This window comes from Nicotiana tomentosiformis, chromosome 1 (assembly GCF_000390325.3).
Source record: "Nicotiana tomentosiformis chromosome 1, ASM39032v3, whole genome shotgun sequence".
Lineage (NCBI taxonomy): Eukaryota > Viridiplantae > Streptophyta > Magnoliopsida > Solanales > Solanaceae > Nicotiana > Nicotiana tomentosiformis.
In genome coordinates this window covers 26,281,075-26,292,892 of record NC_090812.1, presented here as the reverse complement: position 1 = coordinate 26,292,892, position 11,818 = coordinate 26,281,075, and positions in this window count along the sequence as shown.

The window sequence follows — 11,818 nt, the reverse complement described above, 5'->3', positions numbered from 1 at the left end:
CAAGTAGGACTTTCATTGGTTGTGATGTAGGCTGCGGGTCGGGTAGGATACATTTGGATATGAGTGACTACACCTCCCTTAAGCACTTCTATACATATACTTTAACACACATCCCATACTTATGCCAAACCAAACATTCCACCTTCACTTCAATTTATATTAACTCCATATTTCTTTAAGCACAATTACATCAAGAGTCACCACTATCAAGGAATATTTTTCACAGCAATATAGCTAAAAAAAATTTCTTTATTTTTCAATTCAAGTGGCTCTTACTTTTTCAAAACAATGCACATTTCTCCTTATTTTATTAGTTCCACACAAAAGTCGAACCAACCACCCCACACTTTAACTTTTACAAAGTTCATAACAATTCAAGTGCTTATGAGAGGTGAAAAGGTTCAAATATATGGTCGATTAAAACAAAGGGGCACGACTTGTAATGTGGTTACCAAAGAAACAGGATTATAGGCTCAACGGGGTTAACTACGATACATAACATTTATGTGGGTAAACTTTATATATCTGGCTTAACAAAGAAACGCCTATATCACTTCCTAGACTGAACAATACTACTATTTCGCTTTGCAAACACACGGGACAAGTTCTAGACATCAAATGCAATGCATAGAATACATACAAAACCTCACACATACATGGCACATCATTCATTCAGGATTGGTTTCATCACGACACTCGAGTCAAAGCAGTTAAGCAAAATTAAAAATCTACGATTTCATGTACTTATGCGAGAGTCAAAAACTGAGCCTAAGTGTTATAACCATAATACTAACTATTCTCAAGGCATAACAAAGTCAAGAGATATTTCTTCAATTCAATTTATATCACAATGGTTCCTATTCCTAAAAAAAGTAAAACTAACTACACCCGGTTCAAACAAAACCTTTGTAAAAGAACCGCGGCACAAAGAAAAATCAAGGGGGAATTATTACACTACCTAACAAAAGAAAATCTTTTTATCTTTTTTCTTTAGACTTAAATCCCTCAAGAAAATTGTCTAAGTAGATCCATCGTTGGGAAAAGTCCAATCTTTTCTATTTTTGTTCTCTAAGAAAATTATTCAATTAAATTAACACAATTAAAATAACATAGAAAGTCACCCAGACAATCTCCTCACCCCACACTTAAAATTGTGCATTGTCCCCAATGAACACCATAACTAATAAGAGGGTAAAAGAAACTCCCTGGTAGGCCAAAGGCCGAAGAACCAGCAGCTCATGGGGTACTCAGACTTCTCCCAGGCTTGATCTTTCGTGCGGGTACCTCACACTTAGTTCCAACCATCTGGTTTGCTGTTGCATCCTTCTAATAGCTTTGCTATCCATGCTCCTAGAAAATCAAAAATCGACACTATAAAAAATAATAAAAAAATAGAAGAAACCAGTAAAGCTGGGTTGCCTCCCAACAAGCGCTTGATTTAACGTCGTGGCACGACGCGAATCACTTTCTGCCTCCACTTTGAACTTATGAATTGGATCCCAAGTTTTTATTCTGCTCTATGATCATGCTCCTGGCGTAGTGGAAGGAATCTAACTGGCCCAAGGAAACAATGTAGTATTCTGTACTTCTTGGCCTTTAGATGAGGTGTGTAATTCCGACTTTCTGGCTAGAAGAATTCCAGAATGTAGGAACCTTGTTCCTCATTCCTTGACTCCTCAAGTGGCCCAGATGACTCTATTTTTATATCATTATCTACGCACAATGTGGAAAAGTGCTTGGAGTAAGGACAAATGCGCTCAAACTGAAAATGCACAGTCTTATCCACATCATTTTCATGGCAAAAACTAGAATCAATTAAAATTGTATCTGTAAGGTCCTCAGTTGACTCCAGTACCAATTCTTCAACATCGACATCATCAAATTCTAGTTGGTTGGTTTGGTCAAATTCTACTCTCGACTCCTCAATTATAATGACAATTTCTGCAGCCCATTCATGCTCTTCTTGGCTATTATCCACAATGTAAGCTTGTTGCACTTTACAAGGTTCAATTAGTTTATTAGCTTGAGCCTCCAAATTGTGAATAGTTGCCTCTTGCCTTTGTATCTGCAGTAATTTCTCATCATATTGTTCCATGAGGCCCTTTAACATATCTTTGATCTCCTTCAGGTCAGCTTCCCAAGATTCTTTGTTCTTATTCACTTCACATGAAAATGTAGAACCGTAAAAGTAAGGGGTTGGGGGAGGATAAGACATATAAGTCCAACCATGAAAGTGACCATCTTGACCACCACACATATCACACACATTCCACACATACGATTGAGTTGGTGTACATAACTCGCTCTCAGGAATATTTTGATAATTTTGCCATTAGTGGTTTCCTCCACAATATGCATAAGGAGGATCAAAAGTAGAATTACCAACATCAAAACTGTCATAATTCCAAGATGTCATGTTTCTAAAATCAACAAGTAAAACAAAAATAAAAAAAATCAAATACAAGAAAACAAAATAAAAGTTCAAACTTGCAACCTAGCAATATGTATACCTACAACTATAAGTGTTTCTTTATCAACCTAGCAATGTATTTCTTTGCAATATAAACACCTACAACTAAACCGTTAGATCCCGGCAACGGCGCCAAAATTTGATCACGCCCAACTATGCCTTATAAAAAGGACTAAGTGATCGTTGCAAATATAATCCGGTTTACAAGTCTGGAGTCGAATCCCACAGAGAACTAAGGCTTAACCACAACTGTTCAATATTGCAAATAAACACAAATTCAAATAATTTTCTAGTTATAAAGATTTAATTTTTATTTCTACTAATTAACTAGCTAATATTATAAAGCAGTAAAATTATCAACTAACATGGATGAAATTCTATACAAGACTAAGAAGAGTTATAATTTCCTCAATTATCGAAATCTTTTTCATTACTTTTCTTATAAATTTGCCTAAGTCTTCTCTATCGACATGCGATCTTGTCTTGACTTTACCTTATCTGTAACATTATACTCCAATTATCACAATCTTTTAATTACTTGACCAAAACACTTGTGTAGGGTGACTACAACACTTCTGCCGACCTATTAGTTAAATATCAAATTCGAAAGCAATGCAAAGAAAAAGTTAGTAGTATGTGGTATTGGTTGTTGCTTTTTATCTCTTTGCTTTTTTGTGAAAAGGAGCAGACTTGTTTGTAATTGTTAGTTGTTTATTCAATTTAGATAGGCTGATCAAATCTTTTCAGCTGTCGGATGACTCAGATTTAAGGGATTACGAATTAGCTCACATGGAAGTGGATACTTTTGCTTTGACATATTGAATTCAAAGGATTTAAGTTTTCGTTTACAATGTATGATTTGACATATTTTAAAAGGTTATTTATCATTTTCAGATTATAAACTCAAAGTTTAAGTTATTGAATTTGAAAACTTTTTGCGCTGTCAATGCAATTTAACAGTTCGCCAAGTTATTACTCTATGTAAAGTTACGACGTCATATTTGATACTAAGAGTTATATAAAAGAAATTTGCATTGTTAGTGCATAAAATATAAATACATAATTGTATACGGGTGAAATCGAGCTTATGGTGCATCCCGGCCTCTGACAGAATAAGCCAGGCTTGAGACATGGCGGCAAGGGACCGAAATCGAGCCAAAAGCCCCACCGGGCCAGAATACGGGGCATGACGCTTGCCCTCAAGAATGTCGAGGTCATGGTCCCGAAATCAGTCATAACCTCGAACGACTTCCAAGAACATTGTCAAACAATTAAGCATAGCCAACAGAAAGTCGAAATATCCGTGACCGGCCGAATATCGTGGCGGGAATCTCGGCACGTATCGATAAGCAACCGGCAACTAGTAAATTAGAAGATTTTTTTACCTTTTATAGAGTTGTACCTAAAATAGGACTCTCATACTATATAAAGGGGGTCTGATAATTCACGAAGTACATTGCAACACGCACTCAAAAGTAAAATATTATTATTTTCTCTGTCTGTAGCTCTTGCTCTTTTTCATATGTGCCGGTCGTGGTGAGCCCGGCTCGAGAGAGACTATTTCACTAAGGTTGAAACCATCCAACTCGTGTGGTTTGAATTTGTTTTATCTTTGTTTGTTCAATAGTAACTTAATTTATCGCTTTATATCAAGTTAATCAACGTATCCTTAAAATCACTTACAAATTAAATTGTTATCCAATTCTGAGGGTAAATATTTTGGCGCCCAGCGTGGGGCTATGGATAATAGCGGCAATTTAATATGAATTCCCGTAACACACCCTATTTTACACTTGTTCTTTGAAGTGTCTTTGATTCTAGGTTAAAGTCAAAATGTCAAACCCCTAGTCTGCCCCTCTAAGCATGGATGTCGAGTCTAGCCACCATGGCGAGAACAACAATGTAGCACCCGGTAACGAGGTGCCCCATGTCGATATTGGCGGAGTTCCGGTCGTGTACCCGATCGACGATGGTTCGTATGTGTCCATCAATACATATTTGCCTATCGATCCTGAGAACAACGTGCACAAGGAAGTCTGACCGATTTCCCAAAATACGCACATCGGTGAAAATAATGGGATCAATTTGTGGGTGATCTTCGAAATGTTACAGGCTTAATAGGCAGCGATAGCCTAGTTGCAGAACCAAAGCCGAGCGCCGAGCAGGGTTAAGCCAGAGCCATCCCAAAAAATCGCCCGCAGGAATGAACCAATCACAGAGAGGCCGAATGAAAATGAATCGGGGACCAACCCCGAGATCATAAAGATGCTCGAGGAATTGACAAAACGGATAGAATTGGGGGAGAAGAAAATCGAAGCCAATGACAAAAAGGTGAAAACCTACAATTCTAGGGTCGACCAAATCCAGGGGCACCTCCGATATTAAAGGGCCTGGATTCTAAGACGTTTGTTCAAAAACCCTTTCCTCTGAGCGCAGCTCCGAAGCCGGTCCCAAAGAAGTTCTGCATGCCCGTGATTCCTAAGTACAATGAAACGACCGAACCAAATAAGCATGTGACCTCCTACACATGCGCCATAAAAGGAAATGACTTGGAGGATGATGAGATCGAGTCTGTCCTGCTGAAAAAGTTCGGGAAAACTCTTTCCAAGGGAGCTATGATATGGTATCATAACCTATCACCTAATTATATTGACTCGTTTTCTATGCTTGCAGATTCCTTCGTAAAAGCACACGTCGGGGCTATCAAGGTCAAGACCAGGAAGTCAGACCTTTTCAAAGTGAAGTAGGGGGATACTAAGATGCTCAGGGAATTCGTGTCACAGTTTCAAATGGAACGGATGGACTTGCCTCTGGTCACAGACGATCGAGCCGTTTAAGCCTTCACCTAGGGACTCAATGCTCGAAGCTCGTTGGCTTCACAACAGTTGAAAAAAAATCTGGTGGAGTATCTGGCTGTCACTTGGGCCGACATGCATAATCAGTATCAATCAAAAATCAGGGTCGAAGACGATCAACTCGGGGACCCTTCTGGGTCTGTATATCCCGCCATAGCCGTCGACAGAGTTAGGAGAGATGTTGATCGTGAACCAAGGTCGAACAGAGATCGGTATCATCCATACAATGGAGACCGAAGAAGTAGTGGATCTGGGTGAAACCCCGTGAAAAGTGAAAGAAGGAGTGATTGAGGTCAAAACAACCTGTGACTCATGAGCAAAACAATTTCGACATGCCCATCGGGCCTAAGGAAGCGCCAAGGCTATCGGAGTACAACTTTAACGTCGCCACCACCGCCATCGTATCCGCCATTGGACACATCAAAGACACCAAATGACCTGGACCTCTACAGTCTGATCCAGCCCAAAGGGATCCTAACCTAATGTGCAAATATCATGGCACTCACGGCCACATAACAGAAGATTGCCGACAATCAAGAGAGTAAGTAGCTCGACTATTCAACAACGGACACCTCCGATAGTTTCTGAGCGATCGAGTCAAGAACCACTTTAGGAATAGAGATTCTAGTAAACATATCGAACATGAGTAACCTAAACACATCATTAACATGATCATCGGTGGAGTCGATATTTCCTAGGGGCCGATGGTGAAGCACACTAAAGTATCCATCACGAGGGAAAAACGGACTCGGGATTATGTGCCGGAGGGAATCTTGTCTTTCATCGAGGGATCGTGCATCCCCACAAAGATGCACTAGTAATATCAGTACTCATAAATAAATCTCGAGTTAACCGTGTGTTAATTGATCCAGGTAGCTCTGCTAACATCATCAGATCGAGGGTTGTGGAACAACCCGGTCTACTAGATCAGATCGTGCCTACAGTCAGAGTCCTAAACGGATTCAACATGGAATGTGAGACCACTAAAGAGGAGATAACATTACCGGTGAACACCGCCGGGACCATTCAGGAAACGCAGTTCTATGTGATCGAAGGGGACATGAGGTATACATTGCTTTATTCGGAATACCATGTATTCACAACTTGAGGGCAGTACTCTCGACCTTGCACCAAGTGTTGAAGTTCCCGATGTCGGGAGGAATAAAAATAATTTACGGAGAACAACCGACCGTAAAGAGATGTTCGCAGTCGACGAGGTGGTCCTGATATCCACACTTTTTACACCAAAGGATCTGGGACCGGTCACCAAGGGAGGAACCAAATAGCAACTACTGACACCGACCCCGTCCCAATCGTAGAAGCAGGAGACGGGTGAGAACGACGACTACGAAGTTCCCAAATTTTTCATAGCTCCCGACGATTCCGATGCTGCCAAATCAACGGTCGAGGAACTGGAGCAAGTCGTACTTATCGAACACTTGCCCGATCGAAAGGTATACCTGGGCAAGGGGGTGAGTCCCGAGATCACAAAAAAACTCATTTAATTCCTTATAGCTAACGAAGATTGTCTCACTTGGTCCCACCTTGATATGACACGGATCTCGCCGGAAATAATCACTCACAAGCTAAGCCTCGACCCGAAGTTCAACCCGGTCAAGTAGAAGAGGAGACCCCATTCTGAGGTCAAACATGCTTTCATCAAGGACGAGGTATCTAAACTCCTTAAAATAAGGTCCATCCAGGAGGTTAAATATCACGACCCAAAATATCACCTGTCGTGATGGCGCCTATCTCAATACTAGGCAAGCCAAAAATCCCAATAAACTACCATTTCTTTTAAATTTGAAAACGAAATAATTAATTTAGCGGAAGAAATCTCAAAATTTCAAATATATCACTCCAAAAACCCGGTGTCACTGAGTACATGAGCATCTAATATGAATACAATGTATGACTGATAAAAAGCCAATGTCTGAAAGTATAGAACGGTACAATAACTGAAGGAAAGAGAGACAAGGTCAGCGGATGCCAAATAGCTACCTTGATAGTCTCCAACTGATAGTACTCTGAAATCTAACAATCTCCGTGTACGAAAGCACTTGGATCTGCACACGAGGTGCAGAGTGTAGTATGAGTACAACTAACTCAATAAGTAACAAGACTAACCTCTGGGCTGAAAGAAATGATGAGCTCCGCAGGTACAGTCCAGTAAAAATAATGGTACAGAAATGCAGGCATGCTTTTAAGTTCAACAGATAAACTCAGTACAAGTAAATTAGATCAATACTGCATGATATGAGGCATATGACATCTCAGTAGAAAGACCTCATGTAAATACTGGTCACAAATTATCCGGCCACTCGATACTATTTATGGCCAATCCAGCCCAGGGGTGTTCCAACCCGTATATATGTTACACATCGACTGACAGTCAGTCACCAAGTACCGTATAAGGCCAATCCAGCCCTCGGATAATTTGTACCCAAATATAAATAATACTGACAAGATCCATGTTCGGATAACTCATTACAATACAAATAAGTAAGGCAAGTCCATGCCCTAGGAAAATCCATCCCAAATATAATATATATATATATATATATATATATATATAAGCAGTAAGTAAGGCAAGTCCATGCCGTGGGAAGTCCATCCCGAATATCGATGATCATGTACGCTCACTAGGGGTGTGTACAGACTCCGGAGGGGCTCCTTCAGCCCAAGCGTAATACAAAGCCAATGTGGCCTACTGCAGGCGGACAGTCCCGATCTGTATAATAACAAAGCCTATATGTCCTGCTGCAGGCGGGCAGCCCCGATCCATACAATAGTAAAGCCAATAAGGCCTGCTGCAGGCGGGAAGCCTCGATCCAGAACAATAATAATATATAAAGCCATTCTGGCCTGCTGCAGGCGGGCAGCCCCGATCCATTTAATAATAACATATATAAAGCCAAATGGCCTACTGCATTGCGCAGCTCAATCCCATAAATATCCTTACACTGGATAATTATTACTGAGTATGAAATGTATATTTTAGAAAAAATAATTCAATAGCATCACGACCCCATGGGTCCTAAAATGTCGACACATAGCCTAAACATGATCTTTATTACTAGCCTCACCTAAATTCCTCTAACATGTGCCACATGTTCAGATAATAACATGATTCTTTAAATTTACAACTTCACAGGATTTATTCAAGACACAATTTCTATAGTGCGCGTCTACATGTTCGTCACCTATCGTGTGAGTCACTTTCAACAATTTATATCATACTAAATTCGGGGATTCATACCCTCAGAACCAAGTTTAGAAGTGTTACTTACCTCAAACAGTGTAATTCTTTACTCCGCTATGCCTTTGCCTCGTGAATTGGCCTCCAAACGCCTTGAATCTAGCCACAAATAATTCGTTTCAGTCAATAAAAATGATAGGAATTAATTTCATAAGAAAATATAAATTTTCCATCAAAATCCGAAATTTCACCCAAAAATCGTCCGTGGGGCCCACATCTCGGAACCCGACAAAAGTTACAAAATCTGGAAGCCCATTCATCCACGAGTCTAACCATACTAAGTTTACCAAAATCCGACCCCAACTCGACCCTCAAATCTTCAATTTAAATCAAGAGGCTTTTCAAACTTTTCCAACTTAATTCACCAATTAAATGATAAATACAATCATGGATTCAGGTAATTTAACCAATATTGAGTTAAGAACACTTACCCCGTTATTTTCCTTGAAAAACTCCTGAAAATCGCCTCAATCCGAGCTCCAAATCGTCAAAAACTGAAAATGGGACAAAGTCCCCTTTTCTGAATTTAAACTCACTGCCCAGGTTTTTCTTCTTCGCGAACGCGGTGAGTGCCTCGCGTTCGCGAAGCACAAAATAATTCCCGTCCAAATTCCTCCTTTGCGAACGCAACATCACCCTCGCGTTCGCGAAGCACAAAATACCTCTGCCTCAATGCCTTCTACGCGAATGCGTTCAACCCATCGCACGCGATGCTTCGGTCCCCCTCACTATGTGAACGCGACACCCCCTACGCGAACGTGTAGACCAAATGCCTGGGGTCCTCAGTTGCTTCCTCTCTTCTTCGCGAATGCGTAATACCTCTCGCGTTCGAGATGCACACCTAGTCCACCCTTCACGAACGCGAAGAAAAAATACTGCCAACTTCTCAGTTCCTCTTCGCGAACGCGAGGCTCCACTCGCGAATGCGATGAAGGAAACCAAATGGTGCATCAGAAAAATTCCAGCAGAGTTCCAAGTCCATAATCCAACCCGTTAACCATCCGAAACTCACCCGAGCCCCTAGGGACCTCAACCAATTATACCAATAAGTCCTAAAATATCATACGAACTTAGTCGAACCCTCAAATCACCTAAAACAACGCTAAAACCATGAATTACACCCCAACTCAAGCCTAATGAACTTTGAAATTTCTAATTAATACAAACGACTCCGGGACCTATTAAATCACGTTCGATTGATCTCAGATTTTACACACAAGTCATAAATGACATAACAGAGATATTCAAATTTTTAGAATTGGATTCCGACCTCGATATCAAAAAGTCAACCCCCTAGTCCAACTTCCCAAAAATTCAACTTTCGACATTTCAAGCCTAATTCCACTACGGGCCTCCAAATAATTTTTCAGACACGCTTCCAAGTCCAAAATTATCATACGGAGCAATTGGAATCATAAAAATTCAAATCCGAGGTTGTTTACATATAAGTTAATATCCGGTCAACTATTTCAACTTAAGCTTCCCACATGAAAGTTCATTCTTCCTAGCTAAATCCGAAATACCTTAAAACCAAAACCGATAATTTACACAAGTCATAATACATCTTAGGAAGTTATTCAATACTTCAAATAGTTGAAAGGAGCGTAAATGCTCAAAAACGACCGATCGGGTCGTTACATTAGATACCCGGACTGGTTAGCAAACGTAGTAATAGTCTCTAAAAAGTGAAACAAATTAAGAATGTGTGTGGACTAGAAAGACTTGAATAAAGTATGTCCCAAGGACTCTTTCCCTTTGCCTAACATCAATCGCATGATCGATGCAACGACCCAGCACGAGATCCTCAGTTTCCTCGACGCCTTTTGCTATAACGTGATGCCATTCGGACTAAAAAAAGCCAGTGCCGCTTACCAACTCCTAGTAAATTGGATGTTTGAAGAACAAATAGGAAAATTAGTGGAGGTTTACATCGACAATATGTTGGTTAAGTCCCTGCGAGCAGAGGACCATTTGAAACATTTGCAGGAAGCCTTCAGCATATTGAAGCACTACAATATGAAGCTGAACCCGGAGAAATGTGCATTCATAGCCTGGTCCGGTAAGTTTCTCGGATTCATAGTGTTTAACCGGGGAATCAAATCAACCCCGATAAGATCAAGGCCATCGAAGATATCACTGTTGTGAACAACGTGAAGGTCCTCCGACAAGAGCCACCGGTTCTTCTCACTGTTGAAGAAAAAAATAACTTCTCATAGACCCCAGAGTGCCAACGAGCCTTGGAGGAGCTCAAGTGATATCTCTCGAGCCCACCGCTGCTTCACACGCCGAAGATAGTTTTATAACTATACATATACTTGCTAGTATCAGAGATAGAGGTAAGTGGAGTCCTAGTCCGGGAAGAGAAAGGTACGTAATTTCCAATTTACTAAGTTAGTAGTACTTTAGGCGAGGTTGAAACTAGATACCCTCACCTATAAAAATTGACGCTCGCTTTGCTAAGAGCCTCTAGGAAGCTAAAATCGTACTTTCAATGTCACCCCATACCCATTAAGGAATGTAATGCATAAACCCGAGCTCTCGGGATGGTTGACCAAATGGATCGTAGAGATCAGCGGGTACGATATCGAATATCGGCCTCAGACCGCCATTAAATCTCAAATTTTGTAGACAAGAGAGTTGTTGTTAAACTCGAGGACTTTCTTCGAGAATCTAGACCCTCTTTACAGACGGTGCCTCGAACGCAAAGAGGTCTGAACTCGCCATTGTATTGAAGCCACCAATAAGTAATGTAGTTAGACAATCTATTAGGACTGTAAAATTAATTAACAATAAGGCCGAGTATGAGGTCATGATTGCAGGTCTCGAACTGGAAAAAAGCTTGGGGGCAGAGGTGATCGAAGTTAAGTGCGACTCCCTCCTCGTGGTGAACCAAGATAATGGGACGTTCGAAGTCAGAGAGGAACGAATGCAAAGATACCTAGATAAATTACAGGTAACGTTACATCGGTTAAAGGAGTTGACTCTACAACATATGCCTCGGGATCAAAACAACGAGGATGATGCCCTTGCTAACTTGGGATCATCAGTCGACGACGATGAGTTTAACTCGGGAGATGGTCGTACAACTCATGAGATCGGTAGTGGAAGAATATAACGTCAAGATAAACTCAATAATCTTAACTTGGGATTATCTGAAGACCGAAAAACTGCCCTCGGACCCTAAGGAATCAAGGACTCTACGTACGAAGGCGACCCGGTTCATCTTGTCTAAAG